General features: G+C 38.0%; 1 pseudogene; it reads left to right on the forward strand.

The window, feature by feature from the left end:
• The first annotated feature begins 230 nt into the window (after positions 1 to 230).
• Positions 231 to 779, forward strand: LOC103261680 (annotated as a pseudogene).
• The last annotated feature ends 7,959 nt before the right edge of the window (positions 780 to 8,738 follow it).

An 8,738-nucleotide genomic window follows, 5' to 3' on the forward strand; every position in this document is an offset into this window, starting at 1 on the left:
TATTTTGAGGTTTTACATTTAGATCTTTGATTTATTTTTAGTTGATTTTTGTTTGTAGTGATAGGTAGAGGTCCAGTTTCATTTTTCTACATATGGCCAGTCAGTTTTCCTAGTACTATTTGCTAAATATGGTCTCCTTTCCCCAGTGGTTATTATTGGTGGCTTTATCAAAGATGAGTTGATTGTAGGTGACTATCCAAGACATCGCTGCCAAACTGGGATCCAGGGAGATGGCCGAGACTGACCCTAAGAACTCATTTTGGTGGTGCATACACTCCTGCAACAGATGCAAGATAAATTTCAGACCATGTCTGACCAGATCATTGGAAGAATTGATGATATGAGTAGTCGCATCGATGATCTGAAGAAAAACATCGCGGACCTCATGACACAGGCTGGGGTGGAAGAACTAGAGGGTGAAAACAAGGTTCCTGCCACACAGAAGAGTTGAAGGTTGCTACTAATTTATACTGAAATCTGGAACATCATTTTTCCAAGCCAAGAGAAGACCGGATGACTTTTTGCAGCTAACTACTATGTGTAGACAGATTTTCTATTCTAAAGTGTAGCATTCTTTTCACATACAATACAGTTAATTTATAGAGTGATTGACCCCCAGTTTCTTGAACATGGTAGCTTCACATCCCGGACCTTGGTCAGTTGTACTATTAATTATTAAACACTAAAAGTTTGGCAGTTCCTGAAAAAAATTGTCAAATTTTTTAGTGTATTTTTGTGAAGTCATATTTTTTTCTTGCCATTCCTTTTGTAGTAGTTGCTGTTTGATAAAAGTTGCTGTGTGATTTTTTTTATTAGACGAATAGTAAATCCTTCTATTATAGTTAGAGGAGGGGAAGTAAGACCTCGTCTTTAAGACCTGTAGAGTTTAGGGTTCTTTAATACTCAGCAGAGAGTGACTTTGGAGCTAACACCAACAGAGTGCTGGCAATACTTTTCGCGTGGCTAAAAACACCCAAACATTGTTTATTCAGAAATATCTGTTGCCAAAACTCAGAATTGAACTTTGACATATGTCTGAGTTCCTGAGATCAGATGCTGAAGTCAATGAAAAGTAATCACTGCCACTTTCTTGTGTTAGAACTTTCACATACAGAAAATAAGAGAACAGCCTGATGTAACAAGGCGTTTGTTTGTTAGAGTTTTGCATGAGATTCTCATACTTCAGTAGGATCCTCCACTCATCTACAATGGTTACCATGAAAAGTCTGGCAGGATTTCAAAACTCAATTACTCCATCTTTTCTTCAAGCTACTGATTGACAGAGAGAAGGAAAAGAGACTGTTATGTCCATGCAGGTGGCTTGGCTGGAATGTGGTAAGGGACTTGTAGGCTTGTAGGCTCAGTTTTTTTTTTTTTGAGTTGGAGTCTCACTCTGTCACCCAGACTGGAGTGCAGTGGCCGCTCCCGGCCACCGCAGCCTCGACCTGCTGGGCTCTGGCGATCCTTCCGCCTCAGCCTTTCAAGTAGCTGGAACTATAGGCGTGCGCTACCACGCCCAGCTAATTTTTGATTTATTGTAGAGATGAGGTCTCACCAAGTTGCCCAGGCGGGTCTCGAATGCATGGGCTCAGGCAATCCACTCACCTCAGCCTCCCAAAGGCGCGGGATTATAGGCTGAGCCACCAAGCCCGGCTTAGGCTCAGGTTTTTAAGAAATATTATTTTACTTAAACTAAAAAAAAAAAATAAAAAAAAAAAAATGAGTGACTGAAAGACTAAGTTTTTCTTCTCAAATATCTGTCCTGTTCCATTGGTTAATGTGCATGTTATTGTGCCAATACCAGGCTGTGTTGATTACTGTAACCTTGTAGTAAAGTTTAAAGTCTGGAAGTGTGATAGCTTCCACTTTGTTCCTTTTGTTGAGGATTGTTTTGGCTATTCATGCTCTTTTTTGTTTCCATATGAATCTCTATATTGTTGTTACCAAGTCTGAGAAAAATGATGCTGGTAATTTGATGGGTATTGCACTAAATCTGTAGATTGCCTGGGTAAGATGGACATCTTGACAGTATTGATTTTCCTGCCCCATGATTGTGGAATGTTGTTTCATTTGTTTGTTTGTTTGAATGTTGTTTCATTTCTTTGATTTATTTGAGCAGAATTTTGTACTTCTTATTGTAAAGATCTTTTACTTCTTTGGTGAGGTGAGTGGTGAGGTAGTTCATTGTTTTTTGTGATTATTGTGAATGGGATTGTCTTTTTTATTTGGTTATCTGCCTGTTTTTTGCTGATGTACAGAAATGCAACTATCATTGCCCATTGATTTTGTACTCCAAGACTTTATCAAAGTCTATTATCAGTGCTAGGAGGCTTTTGACAAACTCCCTAGGGTGTTCAAGATAAAGAATTATATCGTCCACAAAGAGGGATAGCTTAACTTCCTCTTTTCCTATTTGGATACCCCTGATTTCCTTCCCGTGCCCAATTGCTCTGGCTAGGACTTCAAGCACTATGGTGACTAGAAGGGATGAGACTGGGCATCCTTCTCTCATTCCAGTTCTTAGGGGGAATGCTTCCAATTTCTGCCCATTGAACAAAATGTTGGCTATGGGTGTATCATAAGTGGCTTCTGTTGTTTTGAGGAATGTTTTCTATGTCTAGGTCTTCAACGGTTTTCAATCAAGAAAAGATGCTTGATTTTGTCAAATGCTTTTTCGGCATCTAATGATATAATCTGCTGATATGCTGAATTATGTTTATGGTCTTGAGAGTGTTGAACCAGACCTAAATTCCTGCAGTGATGCCCACCTGGTCATGGTGAGTGATCCTCGATAAGTGTTACGGATCCAATATGCTAGAATCTTGCTTAGAATTTTTGCATCTATGTTTCTCAAGGAAATTGGCCTGTAATTCTTTTTCCTTGTTGGGTCTTTTCCGGGTTTGGGTATTAGTATGATGTTGGCTTCATAAAATGAATCAGATAGCTTTCCATCTTTCTTGATTGCCCGGAATACTTTCAGTAAGGTTGTTATCAGCTCTTCCTTACATGCCTTGTAGAATCCAGCTGGGAAGCCATCTGGGGCTTTTTTTGGTGGGGAGATTTCTTATGACAGAGTCGATTTCCTGGATTGTTATTGGTCTACTTAGAGTTTTGATATCTTCTTGTGTCAACCTTGAGAGTGTGTGTTATGTCAGAAAGTTCTACATTTCCTTAAGATTTTTAAGTTTATTTTCATACAGGTTTTCATAGTAATCTCTGATAATCTTTTGAATTTCTACAGAGTCAGTTGTGAGTTCACCTTCTGCATTTCTTATTGTGTCTATCTAGACTTTTCTCCTTTTGTTTCTAATCTGATCAGGGATTGTCAATCTTATTTATCGTTTCAAAGAACCAGCTTTTGGTCTTGTTGATCCTTTCTATTATATTTTTGTCTTCTATATCCTGCAATTGTGATTTTATCTTGGTGATCTGGATTTTTCTGCTAAAGTTGGGATTTAGGTGACCTTTCTCTTCCAGCTTTCTTAGGCATGATGTTAGGATGTCTACTTGTGATCTTTCTATTTTATTGATGAATACATGTAATGCTATAGATTTTCCTCTTAACACAGATTTCATGGCATCCCAGAGAGTCTTATAAGATGTGTCTTTGTTTTCAGGAATTTTTAATTTCTGTCTTGATTTCAGTGTTGACCTAGAAGTCATTCAGCAGTGTGTTGTTTATTATTAATATCTTTGTGTATTGGGGGGAATCTTGTTGGTGGCAACATTTATTTTCATTGCAGTTTTATCTGGGAAGATGCGTGGTATTATTTTGATCTGTTAAAATTTGTTCATGCTTGATTTATGTCCAAGAATGTGCTCAATCTTGTGGTGTGTTTCATGTACTGACTAATAGAGTGTATACTATGCATCAAGTTGAAGTTCCAGATTTCTTTACTGGATTTTTGCTTCAATAATCTACCTAAAGCTGTTAGTGAGGTATTTAGGTCTCCAATTATGATTGTTTGAGAGTCAATGTTCTCTCTTAGTTTTTTAGAAGTGGCTTTAAAAAACATGGTGTCCTGTGTTGGGTGTATATATATTTGGGATGAATATTTCCAGTTTGTGGATTGAGACTTTTATTATCATGAAGTGTCTTTCTGCATCTTTTTAAACTTTTGATGGTTAAAGACTGCTTTGTTTGATTCAGAATAGCTACACTGCCCTCTTCAGATGTCTGATCACCTGAAAGATGGATTTCCAGCTTCCAACTTTGAGTTTGTGGGTGTCCTTTGCAGTTAGATGAATTTTCTGGGAGTAGCAGACTGTTGGATCATGCTTCTTTATCCAGCTTGCCAAGCTATGTCTTTTTAGTGATGCATTTAGACCATTCACGTTCACACCTATTATTGAAATGTGAGACTCTATGACTGTCATAGGGCTTTTAGGAGATTGCTTCATTTCCTTTTTACTTTTGTATTTGTGTGTGTATTTTCATTGTTGTGAATACACTGTGTGCTCTGTTAACTCTGTGCTTGCCTGTATTTTTGTGGTGGGTATGACTGTTCTTTTTTCCAATGCTCAACACCTTCTTAAGAGTCTTCTGAAGGGCTGGTCTAGAGGTGGCATATTTTCTTAGGGATTGGATGCCTGGGAATGATTTTAATTCCCCATCACTGATGAAGCTTAGCTCAGCAGGGTAGGAAATTCTTGGCTGGAATTGCTTATCTTTAAGAAAGTTAAAAATTGAACTCCAGTTCCTTCTGGTTTGTAGTGTTTCTATAGATAAGTCTAGGGCAATTCTAATGGGTTTTCCCTGGAAGGTAGTCTGACCTTTCTCTCTTGCTGCCTTTAGAATTTTTTCTTTCATGCTTATTGTTTGGATGCAGATTACTATGTGCCTTGGGGCGGTCTCCTCATATAATACCTTGAAGAAGTTCTCTGAATCTCTTGTGCTTGAGTGGTCATCTTTCTGGTTAGATGTGAGAAGTTTTCTTGAATAACCTTAAGGAATGCTTGTTCCATGATGTTTTCCATTTCCCTTTCTGCTTCAGGGATATCAATCACATGTAGATTCGGCTCCTTGACAAAGTGCCACATTTCTTGGAGACTTTACTACTTCTTTTCAAGCTTTTATTTTATGTTTTTGGCAGACTGGGTTAATTACATATTTTGGTCCTCAATCTCTGAGATTCTTTCCTCTGCCATGTTGACCCTACTACTTATGCTTCTTAGTGTGTTCTTGATTTCCAGGATGAAGTTTTTTACTTCCATTATTTCAGAGCAGGCTTTTTGAAATTGTTTACCTCCTCTTTTACTTCCTGTATGACTTCAGTGAGTTTTGCTTAGTTTCTCTTAGTTCTTGATCACTTTTGCCATCCAACCTTTTAATTCTGTAGCTGTCATCTGAGACAGGTCATTCGGGAAGTGTGTGTTCCATTGTTTGTGCTCTCACAGCTGCATTTGTAGACATTGTCTCTTTAGGACTCTGAGGGTTGCCTGTATTATTTCATTGATTTTTCCTTATTGGTGACAAGACTTTCTTGCCTCTTTATATTTTCTCTTTTGATTTAAAGCTCTGAAGCTATTCAATTACCTTATGTTCTAGAGCCCTGTCTGTGGCTCAAATACGTCACTCAGTGAGAAAGTGAGGGACATTCACATCTACTCCTTGCCTCACCTTGTGGCAGGATTTCATCATTGCTGAACTTCTCATGGGCTGCTGAACTTGTCAGACCAGCTTTCAGCCCCTGTTGCTAGAGAGTCCTCAGGTGTCTGTCTAATCTCTCCCTCCCTGTTCAGGTCCACAGTATGCTCTTAAAATAGAGTGGGTTTTGGCTGCTGAGGGGGTGGCAGTCATTGCCCTGCCAGTACATAGGGCTTGAGGGATCTCTTCCCAGTCTGACTTGGGGAGTCGACCAGGTACTGGCAGTGCACATCTGCCAGGTCCACTCTTGAGGGCCCTCCCTGCCCATGAGTCACCAGTTCAGTGGAAAACTGTGCTCATGGTCACTCTGCTGGGCTGCCCTGCCTGCAGGCAAGCCCTGCCTGCCCATGAGTCACCAATTTGGCAAAAAGCCACACTCATGGTGGCTGCCCCCACATGGGTCTTTCTCCCATTCCACTTGGTCTGTGGTTGCTCAAAGTCCTATGCCCTGCCAGGGATTCCTCCCAAATTAGGCTTAGGGTTAGCATTAGGGTTAGACTGATGACTAACGACCATCTGGTAGGGGATGAACCATCACAAAGCTTCTTTGGCTCCCTCACCTACTTTCCTTTGCTGGGCAGAGCTTCAGTCCTTGTACTAGCCTCAGCACAGTGAGGGATGGGTGCCCAAATTCCCACATCTGCCTTCACTTTCTGGTCTCTGTGTGTTCAAAAAGACCCTTGCTGGGGGCAGGGTTTGGTACCTTGCTAAAAATGCTCAGGATGTTTCTGTTTATTGGCAGCTGGGTCTCTACTTTCTGCCTTGCTCAGCGAGAGTGGCTCTGATTTGCTGCTCTATGGTGGCCATCTTGTATGCTCTCCTCTATCCTATTTTAATATGTATATCTCATTTCTGTCAAGTAACAAAATCATCATATTTTTCAAATAACCATATTAATGTCTTTGGTAGATATCCACATTGTAAGTATCCCTCTTTGTCTATTGAATAGATTTTTGTGTTTAACTGGATATAGGAGTGTATACTGGATTGATATTTACCATCCCACAGAGTTTAGCATAGAGCACTTGAAATATGGCTAGTACGGTGGAGAGTCTGAATTTAAAGTTTACATAATATTTTAAACTATTAATTGAAACACTGTGAATATTTTGTTAAACTCAGCTTTGGGTAGAACTTTGTTTTACTTTAACTGCCAAATTGCTAAAATATATTGTTTTATGGCAAAAGGGTTGAGATTAGACATCCTTATCTCTAATGTCAAAAATAAATACATCACTAATCTAGCTCATGTTAATGGATTTAGTCCATTGAAATAGCCTTTTTCTATGTACAAATGTAACATTGTAATCTGTTCATTTGAACATTTTATGCAAATGGCATGACATAGTGATGTCTAAGCAAATTACAATTGATAATACTTATAACTAGATTGAATATAGTAAGTATATTTTAAAAATTAAAGGCATAGTACTGATGCAAAATTGAGATATAGATATTAATACTACAGTGGAATGGTGAAACTAAGATACTGGAAGAAAGTATGTTGCAAATCATTTGCACCAAAGAAAACAAGTTATCTGTTATAGTAAAAAAAAAAAAAATGTTAAGAAATAAAGAGAAAAACATTAAGAGATAATTTTTTTTTTTTTTTGAGTTGGAGTCTCACTCTATGACCCAGACTGGGGTGCAGTGGCCACTCCCGGCCACTACAGCCTCGACCTGCTGGACTCCGGTGATCCTTCCGCCTCAGCCTTCCAAGTAGCTGGAACTACAGGCGTGCGCTACCACACCCGGCTAATTTTTTATTTTTATTGTAGAGATGAGGTCTTGCCAAGTTGCCCTGGAGGGTCTCGAACCCACAGGCTCAGGCAATCCACTCACCTCAGCCTCCCAAAGGCACGGGATTACAGGCTGAGTCACCGAGCCCAGCTTGAGAGATAATTTTAACCAATACTTGGTAAATTTGGTAAGTTTTCTCTCACCAATCAAAAACAACCAAAGAGATTAAAATCTTTAAACAATTTTTAACAGAACCTGAGCATATAAATTTGAAGAAACTTTCATTATTGCACAAAAATGCCATTTTAAATGAACTAGTATATTAACTTATTATTTTTATTATTGAAATTAAGTCAGAAATTAGAAGTAACAGACTAAAAAGGATAGTTTGCAAATAATGATCTTCAATTAGCTACAAAACAATTGATGGCAGAATACAAGCTTTTTTTTTATTGGTAGTAAAGGTCAACTGGTTCAAACATTTAAAATTCATAAGTACTTTTCTTTAGTTTTATATTAACAATGCAATAAAAGAAAAACTGCCCAATGAATATCTTGAATTATCTTCAATACTTCCAAATTTACTAAGAAATATTGTAAATCTGCAGCATGAAATATAAAATTTGTGACATGATTTTTTGATATTTTATCTGTCAAGAAAGCATTTCAGCTTGATAAAGACAAAATTAATTTCTATCATGACAGATGGTACTCTTTCTGTGTTAGGCCAAAAATTAAGATTTATTGGAATTTCAAAACAAGAGACTATTGTCCCCTTTCTAATTTTATTCCACTGTATGGTCCTAATTGAATATATCTGTGCTCAGTTTTCTGAAGCAGATGCTTAGAAAAGTGCCAAGAATGTAATGGTTAAAAATTTTTCATTGTGTATGTGAAAATCTTGTGAATCATCACCAGCTTGTGGAATTGTTTAGATAAATAGAAGATAATTAATTTAATATTACTCTGATTTTCATAGTACTTGCATGTAAGGTTTCACATTATTTTACATATCATAAACGTGACAATGACCTGACTGACAGGCACAATAGGAAAAAATCAAAGAAGAGTGTTAGCATTGGTAGAGGATTCGAGGTAAGAAAAGAGTGGCATTCCCTATCAGTGGAACAGTTTTTTAACCTTATGTTGCCACTTGCTCAGGCAAAATCTAATTTAAGTAATAATTATTTTATTTTTTCAAGACACTAATGTTCTTATATTTTTAAGCCCATTTATATTCCATTGACCTCCCTCAAGTGTTTTGGAGATGCACGCCTGCCTGACTACTGAAGGTAATCACTGATAACAGTCCCAGAATTTCCTCTTTACTGGATGAATATACCAAGTTAAC

This window comes from Carlito syrichta, unplaced genomic scaffold (assembly GCF_000164805.1).
Source record: "Carlito syrichta isolate Samal-C Ts95f unplaced genomic scaffold, Tarsius_syrichta-2.0.1 Scaffold303982, whole genome shotgun sequence".
Lineage (NCBI taxonomy): Eukaryota > Metazoa > Chordata > Mammalia > Primates > Tarsiidae > Carlito > Carlito syrichta.